Source organism: Squalius cephalus (assembly GCF_949319135.1).
Source record: "Squalius cephalus genome assembly, chromosome: 6".
In the NCBI taxonomy this organism is placed as follows: Eukaryota; Metazoa; Chordata; class Actinopteri; order Cypriniformes; family Leuciscidae; genus Squalius; species Squalius cephalus.
In genome coordinates this window covers 2,480,168-2,494,505 of record NC_137127.1, presented here as the reverse complement: position 1 = coordinate 2,494,505, position 14,338 = coordinate 2,480,168, and the positions used below count along the sequence as shown (strand labels likewise).

At 36.0% G+C, this 14,338-nt stretch overlaps 1 long non-coding RNA gene across 2 annotated transcripts; it reads right to left on the bottom strand.

The window, feature by feature from the left end:
- Positions 1-573: 573 nt before the first annotated feature.
- LOC307160716 lies at positions 574-2,011 on the bottom strand. Of its 2 annotated transcripts, none has more exons than XR_013821613.1 (5): positions 1,923-2,011; positions 1,723-1,837; positions 1,554-1,643; positions 940-1,105; positions 574-636 (listed from the first exon to the last, which is right to left on the bottom strand). It is a non-coding gene; the product is annotated as an uncharacterized lncRNA (long non-coding RNA). The 2 variants fall into 2 exon arrangements; XR_013821614.1 differs by having other exon boundaries at positions 944-1,105.
- Between the last annotated feature and the right edge of the window lie 12,327 nt (positions 2,012-14,338).

Sequence of the window (14,338 nt, the reverse complement as noted above, 5' to 3'; positions counted from 1 at the left end):
ATACAAACTATATACAACTACAGTGAAGTTACGTAGGGATGCGCAATACATTTCCACCAAAAATGTAATGCTAAAAAAAAAGAAAAAAAAAGGTAATTTGTCATGTTTGACATTTTGTGCTTTGACATCTTCATAGAGTCATACACATTTTCTCCCTAATAACTACTCTCCCAGTTCCTCATCAGTTGAGGAAGTATTCTCAAGTATTCCTCTTCAGAGAAGTCATCTAAGGATAATGTTTGCAGTCCAAGAATACTTTTGTATGTTGTGCGTGCTGTAGCCAGTTGTGCTTCAACTTCACACAATCTTCTCTTTAGCACACAGAGTAGTCCCTCACGTCCTTTCTCCATTAAGCCCTCTGTACTGCCTGAAAATGTGACATTAAAATATAAAGAAATGAGCCAATGGTTTCCAGAGAAGCAAATTGAAGAAAAAGTCTAACTATTTATTGTCCTTACATTTCCCATTGGTGTCTTCAGTGAGCTGAAAGGTAAACTCTACAATCAGTCCAGCCACACTCCTCATGTACTCCATGTGCTGCTTGACTTCACGAACCACAATAATTTTCTTCTTTCAGTCTAGTCAGCAGCATTACCTTGTCAAAAACATTTTTTTTCCGCTCCATATCACCATGACCTGCAATACATTACATCAAAGTGTTATCTTACAACCTATAAAAATATTGGGACAGAAGATATTTTGCATGCTGTACTACTACTACAATAGAGAAATAAACCCTGAAAGGATGAGATAGAACCCCAGCGCTTCGCGAAGGGGTTCAATCACATCCATTTACAAATTACTGCACTTTTTTTTTTGCATAGTGCCCAATGTCTTAACATTTTTTACATCAGATAACATTTTTTACATCAGATTCCATATTTACATCAAGATGTGTGCATCAAACAATTTGTATTCAGTGCATTTCAGAGGAAGTACTTACATTCCCATGGCCAGGAGTAGTTGTCCACAGCCAAGAGTTCATTGGGAGGAGGCAGTTTTTCAACTTCCCCCACAGTAGCATTGTGGTCATTGATGGCAACTTCCAAGGCTTTCTTCTCAACAGCAATCTTTCTTCTCAGTTGATGCCTTCGCTTATTCCCACCTACAATGAGAAACACAAAATGAGTGTGCATTCACACGATGAATACACAATAGCACCATACAAAATACGACTTCACAATATGCATGTATGTGTTATGATTATTGTGAAAGATTTTGTGTGATCATTTTTGCATCACAGGTTTCATTATCATTTGAAAAATTGTGAAAAATGTTTTTTTCGTTATCTATTTTAAACAATCATATTTTTTTAAAAATAGAGAACAAAATTGGCAGGTCAGGACATCTCTGCACTTTGCAGAAATATTGGAAATATTTGGATATCGCATTCAACCTTATTATGATTTTGACAGTTTTTCAGTATGCTGCCCTGACTTGTAGTAAACATACTTTTTTTTAATAAATGGCTTTGCTATTTTTACTATGTATAAATCAGTAGTGAATTAATTTTTTCACAAATCTGCATTACTAGTGGCCTTTTCTGCTCTCACCAGACTGATGATACAGCTGAAATTTTCGCGGTTTGATGCCCAAATATAGCCCCTCGATGGTCCTCTGCAGGTCATTTTGGATTGTTGCTCCTTTGTACGACAACAAACAAATTAAGAGCAGAGCGATTGATTCTTTAAAATATGCCATTAAATAATTTTTTCAAAGTACCTGAGGTCCACTGCTGAACATCAGACACCCACTGCTGGACTGTGTCTTGCTGTAAAGATAACTCAGCGGTGAGTTTCTCTAGGTCCTTTGTTGCCTCTGCAATCCTTTGTACGGTCTGTTGAAAAGAAATGTCCATGTTAACAAATGCTGAGACAATTTAAAAACAAAAATGTTATTATACATATTTGCCTAGTTAGTACCTTGATGTATCTTTTGGCCAATGTCCGGTCAAGGTTGTCTGCCTTTCGCTTGTTCCAGCCACTTGTGCTTGGATTGTTAGCATGTCTGTGCGAACTTGACACACAATGTATGTGCAGTAATTTAGGTTCACCTAAATCTCCCTTTTTCCTGGATTCTTAAACAGATGAGGGCAAATACATTTACACAGTTACATTTTATAAAATAAGATGTAAATCATGGTATTATGGCATTTGATGGAGTAATGCTGCTCTATTATTAAATAAACCAAATAATTTTTAAATTTTGGGGAAAAAAACTGGCAAGCATTCATAAAAATGTGAAATTGTGGTGTTACACATGAAGAAATATAAATTTAGCTTACATGTCCAGTTGTTCCATGGATGTAATCGACAAGACAAGTTACCATTCATTCCAATTAAAATAACTGGCTTCCCTTGGAAAAGCTTGTTTGCCCAGTGGAGCAGTCGCAGCAGGGAGGAACGATTAGTAACATGCAATCTAAAAAGCAGAATTAGTTTACATATTAGTGTAAATGAAACAGTGAGGGTGTTGTTTCTATCAAACAAAACTTCATCCAGCATGTCTGTTGGCGTAAACCAGGGTTCGTGTAAAATGTAAAACAGCCTATATAACCTGAGACATAAAAACGACCTTTTTCATAATAGGAGAACTTCCCTCCCTCATCCTGCTGAACAAAGTGGATGGCGGCAGGTGTCTGAAGAACCCCTCCACCATGGATGCTCTGTTATGAACATGGTTATGAAGCACCAGGGCCTCATGTGTGGAAAGGTCACAGGCTGTGCAGTAGAGTGATCGAGGTAAACAGTCCCTACACATCTACTGCAGCCTTGTGTCCACAATGATGGCAAACCCCCTCCTTCGGCTTCTCCATGAAGGGCCTTATTACTGTCCAATTCTCCAGAGAGGAAGTTTGCCTGTTCCTCCAGTGTGAGGGGAGAGGTTGTTCAGCACCACTTCCCAAGAGGTCTCGGACATCTTGAATGAGGGAGTCTGAAAATGAAAAGGGAAGAAGGCAATGGTAAATCTGGACAATTACCACATAACAAATGAGGAAACAAGTATTAAGTGACAAAAACCTACATTTTCAATGGTCAGTGTCTTCAGTTGTGCTGGTAGACAGAGCACAGGAGGGTGTAACGCTTGCTGAAGAAACTTCAAAAATATGAATATCCATTTAGAACTTGCTCAATGAATAATGAATGCAACTACTGATAAAAAAAAGAAAACAACCAGTAACGTTAGCTGAATTTCACTTTCGTCTCTCCCCAGCTCTACATCTTTTTGGCAGAGGTTGACCATCTTTGTCCTCATCAAGCCAAACACACAGCTTTGTGTATTGTTTTGACCCTCCTTCAGTGTGTCCATGCTGATCCACCTAAATAAACAATTGAGCCACAGAATAAACCTCCACCCACTAAGGTTATCGCCACCTACAAACATCTCATTATAAAACCAATGTTATAATAAATATTACATTGTAAAAATTCAGTCTAACGGTCCTGTACTGTACTGACAGATATAGAAAACCCTTTCTACGTAAAAAAAAAGAAAGAAAAGAAAGTGAAACGTTTTGACAGAATATTTAATTAAACTCTCACTGGGTCTAACGTGTGAACTCAGCTCAGCACTATAGCTTGCATTTGAATAAAGACATTGAACCAGGTACTGTATTCACTTTGTAGAAGTGCCGGTACTGCGTACTGGTTAGTACCGGCCCACTTCGAGCACTGTCTAGTGTGTGTATCATACCTGAGTGGCATGCCGGTATTGAAAATTATGACTAAGTAAATTATCCATGTGGATTACAGAGCAATATGATTGAAAGTAAACAAACAGAGGTATGAGAAATACAGATGGTGTAGGCTAATAGGTCCTTTAACTCACCTGTTCATAATCACATAATCTTCTGTGGTGCACAGCTGATTGGTTCCTGCTGTTTCAGTAGCCAATGAGCTTGCTGCTCAACCTTCAAATACTTGGGCATTTACCTTAGCAGTGCACTTTTCAGAAACTCTTTATCTCCTCCAGGTCCATCTGTATGGGTAATTCAAGTACGCTATATTGTACAGCAGCTGCATGTCTTACTTGCTCACAGCAGTGTGTTGTGTATGTATTGAGAGTAGCAAGTCCCGTACTTGCTCTACAGAAGCATTAGTAGAGCTATTCCACCAAGACCAAAAATACAACATTGTCATATCCATTACCAAGCCAATCACTCTGAGAGTTTTCATGACATAACTGTCTTATTAACTATCATAAAATGGGTAAAAGCAAAAATTTTATTTTTGTGTCTACTTTATTCCAAATCACAGCTAATTATAAATGAGATAAAAAATACTTGAATAGTCAGAATAAACATTTGAAATGTACCTTTATTTTTGCTATGATTACAACAGTATGATTATAGACTTCAAACGGCTACAAAACAGCCTTTAGGATTTTGCTAACGTTACTTAAAGGGTTAGTTCACCCAAAAATGAAAACTCTGTCAGTAATTACTCACCCTCATGTTGTTACAACCCCGTAAGACTTTCGTTCATCTTCAGAACACAAATAAAGATATTTCTGATTAAATCTGAGAGCTGTCTCACTCCTCCATAGGCTTCTCTGTTATTGAAACTTGCCGGCCCAGAAAGTTAGTAAAGACAATGTTTAAAATAGTTCAAGTGACTACAGTGGCTCCACCTTAAGTTTATCAAACAACGAGACGCCATAATGTAGGTGGTCGTGTGTGATGCATGTGATGCTGGCCAATAGTGAGCTACGTTCTGACGTACAACCCAGAAGCGCTGCGCTGTTACACTACGTGAACTCACTAAGAGCCCCACACAGAAGAAAATCAATAGTTGAATAAAGTTGTTATTTTTGTGGGGTTTTTTGTGCACAAAAAGTATTCTCGTCTCTTGATAAACTTAAGATCAAGCCACTGTAGTCACTTGAACTATTTTAAACATTGTCTTTTCTAACTTTCTGGGCCGGCAAGTTTCAATAACAGAGAAGCCTATGGAGGAGTGAGCCAGCTCTCAGATTTAATCAAAAATATCTTAATTTGTGTTCCGAAGATGAACTAAAGTCTTACGGGGTTGGACCAACATGAGGGAGAGTAATTACTGACAGAATTGTCATTTTTGGGTGAACTAACCCTTTAAAAAATAATTAAAAATTAAATCCCAACAAAAGAAGATGGCTCCCAAGAGTCTTTCCACTTGATTCCACTATAACAAAAGAAGAAAAAACAAAAAACAATTCAGGTCAAGTAACTTTTATAAACCTGATTTAGGCACAAACTATACCATTTAAAATGTATTGAATGATGCCAGGATATTGATCTCACAATTCAGTACATATCATGATGTGCAAGGAGCCCATTTTACAAGGACTTCTATGTTCCCCTGTGGTACAAATGGGGGGGGGAGGGATAATTGTAGTGTATTAGAGAACAAGTCATTTCCCCCCAAAAATCTAATATATATATATATATATATATATATATATATATATATATATATATATGAAGAGTTCAGATGCAAAAGCCTCTAAGTGCCATCTGAAATTTTCTTCTGGAATGATAATTTCAGATGGCACTTGGAGGCTTTTGCATTTAATCTATTCATATACATATATATATATATATATATGCAGAACTGCTATATAGCTGAATTGAACAACTTCATTATTGATGATAGATTCATAGATAGATATAATAAAATTGAAGTAATGCTGATATGACTTCAGCTGAAAAATTACACTATTGTCTTATTTGGAGTAAACAGAATAAACCGTTTACACCATCGAATCATTATTTTCCTGTTGATCACTGCTCTAAAACAGTCTGTATTTTATACAGCACTATGACAAAAAAGATGACTTGTATTCAATTAGTGGAATCAAACTGTTTTTTCCAATGCACAAAAAAATAACACAAATTACAGACCACTTTAGCACATTTAACAGCACATTAAAGGAACACGCCGACTTTTTGGGATTTTAGCTTATCTTTTTGGGATTTTAGCTTATCCCCCAGAGTTAGATCAGTCCATACATACCCTTTTCATCTCCGTGTGTGCCGTAACTCTGTCTGACGCACCCACCGCTAGCCTAGCTTAGCACAAACACTGGAGGCAAACGGCTCCAGCTAGCATACTGCTCCCAATAAGTGACAAAATAATGCCAACATTTTCCTATTTACATGTTTTGATTTGTATAGTCACAGTGTGTACAAATAACAAGGTCAAATATTCGAATATCTACGAGTAAAATGTAAAATGAAGTTAACAAACAACCTCGATCCATCAGGAAACGCCACATGGTCGCTGAATTTCACTGCGCTTCATGAAGAGTTTTTCTTTTGCGTGAAAAAGCCATTCGCCGGAGATGTGTTAAAAGATAGCGGAGTGAGTAATTTACTCTTACCTTTGTTCTTTGATTAAAATTAATGACACTCTAGACCAGCCGTTGTGGACAGAGACGCGATCTGACGCGTTGCATTTTCTCACAAATCTCTACGTTCATTTAAGACTTTATTTAAATAATTTAAGACTGCACTTATGAGGACACTCGACAAAATGGACATTTGGCATAATTTGTGTGTTGTGGTTTGTTCAAGCTCGAAAGAGAACTCGATACTGACTTTTCTGTGGGTTGTGTGTGTATGTGTGTAATAGGCAGGAATTACAGCACGGTCTCTTTAGTCTTGTCGTGATCTTCCATTTTCAAAACAAGCAGGCTATTGGCTATTATTCGCTTGATTTGGTCATGGGCCTATGCTACAATACGTTTAGAGCGGCTGCTACTGGATGAGATGGCAAACAATAAAATAAAAAGCAAACGATTTAATCATAGACTGTAAAAAATGTGCAAAACATGGCACTTTAAAAACCGGATAGTTTATTTATAGTTCGTTTTCGGATATTTCACGTCATGTTCGAAATGCATATTTGAATATCAAATAAAAAGTGACAGCCCTAGTATGTATGGACTGATCTAACTCTGGGAGATAAGCTAAAGTCCCAAAAAGTCGGCGTGTTCCTTTAAATGTTGAGTTAATGCTATTTTTAGACCTTTATGTAGTATATAAAACTGGCAAAACTGAGAAATCAGAATTTGTTAAGAAGTGTTTTCACTAGGGATGCACTGATCATTTCGCCCGATAGATAACCAATAATTCTTTATATTTGAAAGCCGATAACCGATATATATCAGCCGATAAATTTAAATCCAAGTTTTTAGATAATTTTTGAGAGCCTGGCTACAAAAACAAAAGCCTCACCAATAAAAGCCATGTCCCGAGCACACAATTATAATGATGTTCTCATAATTTTATGTAGCCTATATGACAGACTTGTGCTGCACATGTTGTACTAAACTAAGTTTTCTTTTTCTTGAAGGAATTCCAATCATATTTTAAGCATTATAAAACCATAATGGTGAACAGTGTGCATCTGAAGTGTTTCAGCTTAAGGAAACATACATAATTTATAGGCTTTAACATATCGACCAATTTGTTTTTTGTATTGGGCCGATAACAATAAAATTAAAATGATCATATATCGGCCGATATCTCGTGCATCCCTAGTTTTCACTTACTCTTTTCATTCTCTTTTTTACAATTTTTTGGAATGGGAAGCTGTTGTTCTCCAGCCGTTCGAAGCATTCGGCACATTTGTCTGTGTTTAAAAGAAGAAGAAAAAAGAACAGCCTCAACCATCTCATTACAGTCAGAGAGCAGTCAAGATTACAGAGCCAGGGCTAAGGAATATCTGAAGCAACTGTAGACTTCCATAATTTTGCTCAGTTTAAAATACAATATTTTATTTTAAAAAAATTGACCTTTAATACAAGTTGTATAGTTGTATACAACTAACATTTTTTAAAATATAGAATCTTTGCCTTAGATGTACTTCACCTTTATGCATCTGGTCTTTTTTTCTTTTTTTAGTTGGCTCTGGGAATGAAAGATTATATTGTTAAAAAAAATATGGGAAGAGAAATTTCACATTGATAACTAATTGTTTAAAAGCTTTATGCATAATTTTACCTTTTTTTTTTTTGGTGGCACTTGATGATTTACGCTTGTGGGACTGAAGTGTGGAGGCCACTGGTTGTGGGTCTCTCAGTGGTTCTTCATCAGTGATGGGCTGGTCTCTCAGTGGTTCTTCAGCAGTGATGGGCTGGTCTCTCAGTGGTTCTTCATCATTGATGGGCTGGTCTCTCAGTGGTTCTTCAGCAGTGATGGGCTGGTCTCTCAGTGGTTCTTCATCATTGATGGGCTGGTCTCTCAGTGGTTCTTCAGCAGTGATGGGCTGGTCTCTCAGTGGTTCTTCATCATTGATGGGCTGGTCTCTCAGTGGTTCTTCAGCAGTGATGGGCTGGTCTCTCAGTGGTTCTTCAGCAGTGATGGGCTGGTCTCTCAGTGGTTCTTCAGCAGTGATGGGCTGGTCTCTCAGTGGTTCTTCATCAGTGATGGGCTGGTCTCTCAGTGGTTCTTCATCATTGATGGGCTGGTCTCTCAGTGGTTCTTCAGCAGTGATGGGCTGGTCTCTCAGTGGTTCTTCAGCAGTGATGGGCTGGTCTCTCAGTGGTTCTTCAGCAGTGATGGGCTGGTCTCTCAGTGGTTCTTCAGCAGTGATGGGCTGGTCTCTCAGTGGTTCTTCAGCAGTGATGGGCTGGTCTCTCAGTGGTTCTTCATCAATGATGGGCTGGTCTCTCAGTGGTTCTTCAGCAGTGATGGGCTGGTCTCTCAGTGGTTCTTCAGCAGTGATGGGCTGGTCTCTCAGTGGTTCTTCAGCAGTGATGGGCTGGTCTCTCAGTGGTTCTTCATCAATGATGGGCTGGTCTCTCAGTGGTTCTTCATCAGCGGTACTGGTGGTCAATTCAGTATCTGGGGCAGTCCCCTTCTTCTCTCTCTGAAAATGAACTTTAGGACGACAACAAATTTTTCAATTAATAGCAATAACAAAAATGTATACAGGGATTATTATATCAGTGTTTAGATTAAGAAATTATAACTGGTATGGATCTTTTGTAAAAAGTGATACATTGCCCAACCTAGTGCACACTTACAAATAAACAAAAACTGTACAATAAATGGCTGTAGGTATTATACAGTTATTTAAATGTAATGCAAGAAATAGCAGGAAAATATAAGAATACAAACTTTTTAACACTGCTTCATAGACAGCCTTCAACCTCTGGAGGAGATCATCATCTATGACATGTCCATCACCTAAAATGGCATCAGCCACAATTGTATAGTCACTGTTCTTCCCAAGAAGCAGAATGGGATGGAGATTGAGGGCAGCCAACTTGTCAAGCTGGGAAAAAAAAAATGCATTTAACAACTTTATACACAATATTTAATGGTAACACATTACAATAAGGTTTGTTAACATTAATTAACATTTAAACTTAATTAACATTAATGTTAACATTTAAACTAAGGTATATTAACATTAGTTAACATCAACTAATAACGAACTGCACGTATACAGCATTTACTAATCTTTGTTCATTTCAACATTTAGCCTACTAATGCTTAATTAAAATCTTGATAAAATTAGTTAATGCACTGTGAACTAACATGAACAAAAAATTAACAGCTGTATTGTTATTAACTAACGTTAACAAATATGAAAAATACAGAAACAAATGTATTGCTCATGGTTAGTTCATGTTAGTAAATACATTAAATTAACTAATGTTAACTAATGAACCTTATTGTAAAGTGTTACCAATTCAATAATAAATAAGTTTGCTTAAAATGGATACATCAATCTAAAGAGAAAGGACACTGGTCATTATCCATGAAAAATAGGGAAGAACATTTTTTTTTAATGTAAACTTTTACATTCAATGAAATGGTTCAATTATTTCAACGGAAATTCCCCCTTCTTGTGTTTCATGAGCAAAATCCACTGTCTCCATTACAAAATGTTACTTTTAACATTTAAAATTTCACTGACATGTAACATCTCACATATTAATAACATAATAAAAAATATTGATTTTATAAAAATTATCTTAAACTAAATTACTAAGTAATAAGGTGTCACTTATCATTACAAACCTGCAGTTAAACACTTACCAAAAAATAACTGCTGTTAATAACTACAGTCCTGTTGCAGTTTTTTTGTATGGAAGCAGCCCAATCAGATTTCATTAATTTAAAATTTTCTCTTTTTTTCTTAAGTTTTTCCTTGTATGGTTGGCAAGTTTTGCATTCAGGGCAAATTTTGAAGGCCACATTGATAGTGGCCTTACAACTTGGGCATGTCTTTTTGGTGCTCCCGGGCATTCCTGGAAAGAAAAAAAGAGCAAGATTAGAAATAATATGTCAAGTGTCTGTAATAAATAGATATATATACTGTGCAAAAGTCTAAGGCATGTTAATCCCCCCCCCCCCCCAAATGCTTTTAAATCAGTTATTTATATCTTTTTGCCATTAATTGTTATAATCCAGTGAGATTTGTGCATGCAGGAGTCTGTCAAGGAGTCTGACAACAGCCAGTATGATCTGATCTCACCATCATCGAGTCCGTCTGTGATTACATGAAGAAACAGAATAAATTGAGACAAACTAAATCCAGAAGAACTGCGGGAACGTCTCCAAGACGCTTGAAGAAACCTTCCTGCAAAGCTATAGTACTGTGAAAAGCACTGGCACTTCTGTTAAAATGCTGTAAAGTGAGAATGCTTTCAAAAATAAAATCACAAGTGGAATTTATTTACAGGGTTGCAAAATTCTGGGAATTTTCAAAGATGGAAACTTTCCATGGGAATGAATGGGAATGTAAGGGAATTAACAGGAATTTATGGGAATAAACTGGGAATTTTCAAAGTTAAAGGTTGACTCTTCATAGGGAACTTAAATATAGTTAAGGAAAGTACACTTGAATATCCATGCCATTCCTCAATCACATGCACATAGCAGACTGCTTACTGCATGGCTGAGACTGGCACTGTACATGCCTCCATCACATGTACAGAAGCCGGAAATTTTCCGCCCCTTTGCAACCCTATTTATTTATGATTTAATTTCTATTAACTAATTCAAATCAATATATGGTATAACGACCCTTTGCGTTTAAAACGGCTTTTGTCCAGGTAACGTACACTTGCATAGTTTTTCAGGTAGCTTTGCAGGAAGGTTTACCCAAGCATCTTGGAGACGTTCCCGCAGATCTTCTGGGTTTAGTCTGTCTCAGTTTCTTCTGTTTCTTTATGTAATCACAGACGGACTCGATGATGGTGAGATCAGATCATCCTGGCTGTTGTCAGACTCCTTGTGCATGCACAAATCTCACTGGATTATAACAATTCATGGCAAAAAGAATGTTTGGAAATGTAAACTGATATTTCCTACTGACACACTACAGCAAAAGATAGAAATAACTGACTTAAAACCATTTTTTGTGTTATATTAACATGCCTAAAACTTTTGCACAGTACTGTATATATATATATATATATATATATATATATATATATATATATTATATATATATATATATATATATATATATATAAAGACTATCCTACTTCCTATTGTTTATGTAACTACTAAATACTAATTAAGTTAAATCAATAATAATTCCAATATTCTGATCATCTGTAGGTCTATATGTTGTAATATTTACATTATTGTTACATCTTGTTGTTTTGAAAATACAAACTAGAAATGGTAGAGGGGGTGGTAAGTTACCGTGCTAACCCAAAGCTGTCTGCTAACATGTAGGCCTTGATATATGGACATATCTGTTATCTTTCATGTATTTGATGTCACTAAGACATCTTTATTATTGACATGTGCTTATTGTTTTCGAACCCCGTCTTTTTCCGGGTTATAGCCTAAATAAGTGAATAAAATGTAGAGTTAAAATTACTCACGTGCAGATTGAAGAGACGATTGTGAAGTTGTGAAGGTTATTACCTATGCAACTACTAGCGACAAGATGTTTTCCCGCCCCATTCAGCCTGAACTGTGACGTCAAACGAATACTTTTTTATTGCGCTTTAGAACCCCTTCAAATATTCGTTAAAAACTTCACAACAACTATTGCAGGCTTCACAAGTTTCAAGACACTAATGATAAATATGTAGTCTACAATATTGCAGTTTTCTTTTTTAGAATCTTTATTTTTTAAATAGTTAGAAACACAACTATGACAGACCAAATTATGGTCGTCAATACAATAACCCATAGATAGCCATATATAACGATATAACATTATGATAATTGTTATAATTATCATTTACTAAAAAGGCTACGTTACAGAATAAAAGTACCTTCTTGACCACGTTGTTTCTTCCACAAATCCAGATCTCCGACGCAAGATCATCATTCTAATTCGCTTACAACCATATACATTTATTAACAGATTTAAAACGCTTAATTATACTGAATAATTCTCAAAATCAAATTTAGTGACTTGCACTTGAAACTGCCTATTTGCTATATCAAATACATTTGACAGTCTTTTGTCTGGCCCTTAATGAAAAACTTTTTTTTTTTTTTTTTATTAATGCCAAGGTTTCAAAAATATAACTTACATAGCAAAAATGTACAAATTACATACAACGGAATAAAAAAAGCAAAGCAGCATAGTACATATACTCATAAAAATAAAATAAAAAACAAAACAGAAAGCTTTAATGAAATAAATTAAAAAGTTGAAACAATTTTATTGTCTTAAGAGCTTTAAGATTCTTAAATGACGAAATGCTTTGGATGTATTGTTGGATCTCTCTTCTAAAAACAATGAATAAGGGATTCTGCTGAGTGAATTTACTACGGTGAATGTGAAATTTTGCAAGGAACAATAATAGATTAATAATAATGAAAAACTTTTTTGGGGGGCAGCATTGGGAGAAATGACGTGGAATGATACTCAAATAAACTTTATTTTAAATATGAATAAGCCAATGCTTTTATTTTGTTAAAATGACTGGACTCAACATGTTATAGATTAAATTGCTCTATTAACCTGAAATGTAGAATCAATCAAATGCAAGAACAAATGAAACACACATTTCCACAAGAAATGGCTTTTAATAAATGAAAAAAGAAAAAGAAAAACACAAATTTAAAAACGTTAACATTCAAAAACGTTATCCATAGTGTGGTTATTGACAACATAAATTACAATTACACATATACAACTTATTTCTTATTTTTATGGTATGGTTTCTGGTAATTCAATGTCATATCAGTTGTGCACTGAAAAAAAATATTTAAACATAATTTATCATTTAAAAAATAAGCATTTTATTTATTATGCCTAGATGGTAGGCATTACACGAGAGAAATGTCCCAAATGTGCACTAATGGGAGAGAAGCAAGCTTACTGAAAACAGAACAGATCAATTGATATTATGGGGTCAATATAACATTTTATGTACCAGGGTTAATTGAAGCTGGGAGTCCACTGCCCACTCGTAAACTTGCTGTACGTTTCACCGAGTACATAACAATCACCTGACTGAAACGTGAAGTCGTAACGTTCAGGCAAAATTTGTTCTTAATGCTTTCGATATCTTATTTTATATTCGGCTAACAGTTAACTCATAACTTACTCGATAGACACCAGAGATACAGCTATACAAATGAATAAAAGTGGGCTCGCCGTTCAAAAATAGTTTGCCAACTAGTTTTGTGGGGTTTGGTACGTAATCAACACGGCCATTATTGCGCGATTCCCTTCCGTTCAATTTCAGTAAAACACAGAAAACTAAAACATACAAATGCATTTTTTTTTTAGAATTAATTGTTCCATTTGCGAGGCAATGCCATACTCTTTCGGTAAACACGTAAATTACCTCGACGACTCTTTCGGTAAACACGTAAGTTAAGTTACCTCGGCGAAGTGCGATCCAGAGCCTATGCTCATCGGACGTCTATCCTCAGTCACGCAGCCTGGGCACCTCAGAAGAGTTTAAATAATTCAGAATTGATATTAAAATAAATGTGTCTACGTCGGAGTCCTCACATATTGGAGATCGTCGCTTTTATAACCTTTAATAAACACGCATCTGGAGCAGAGAATAATTGATACCACTTAGCGCCTCCAGTGGACGTTTCACCCGAAAAGTGCAGTGAAACGTACCTGGAGGTACGTTTTTCAGGTTTTGCAAAAATGTAGCCAGAGTAACGTATAGCTTTATAGAATGTATGGTTTATGAAAAAAAGATGACAGAGACAGAATTGCTGCAGTAACGGCTTTATTTGCAACAGGACATTTCTGCAAGATAACAAAAATATGCAATATAGCTTTTACAGTATTACTGTATGTGAAAATACAAAATATACAAACAGAAAAGGCCATCTTCTAATCTGCCCAGTCTTCTGCATTTGTTCACGTTCTCATCCACATCACACCTGATATCTTCCCTGGCAAGG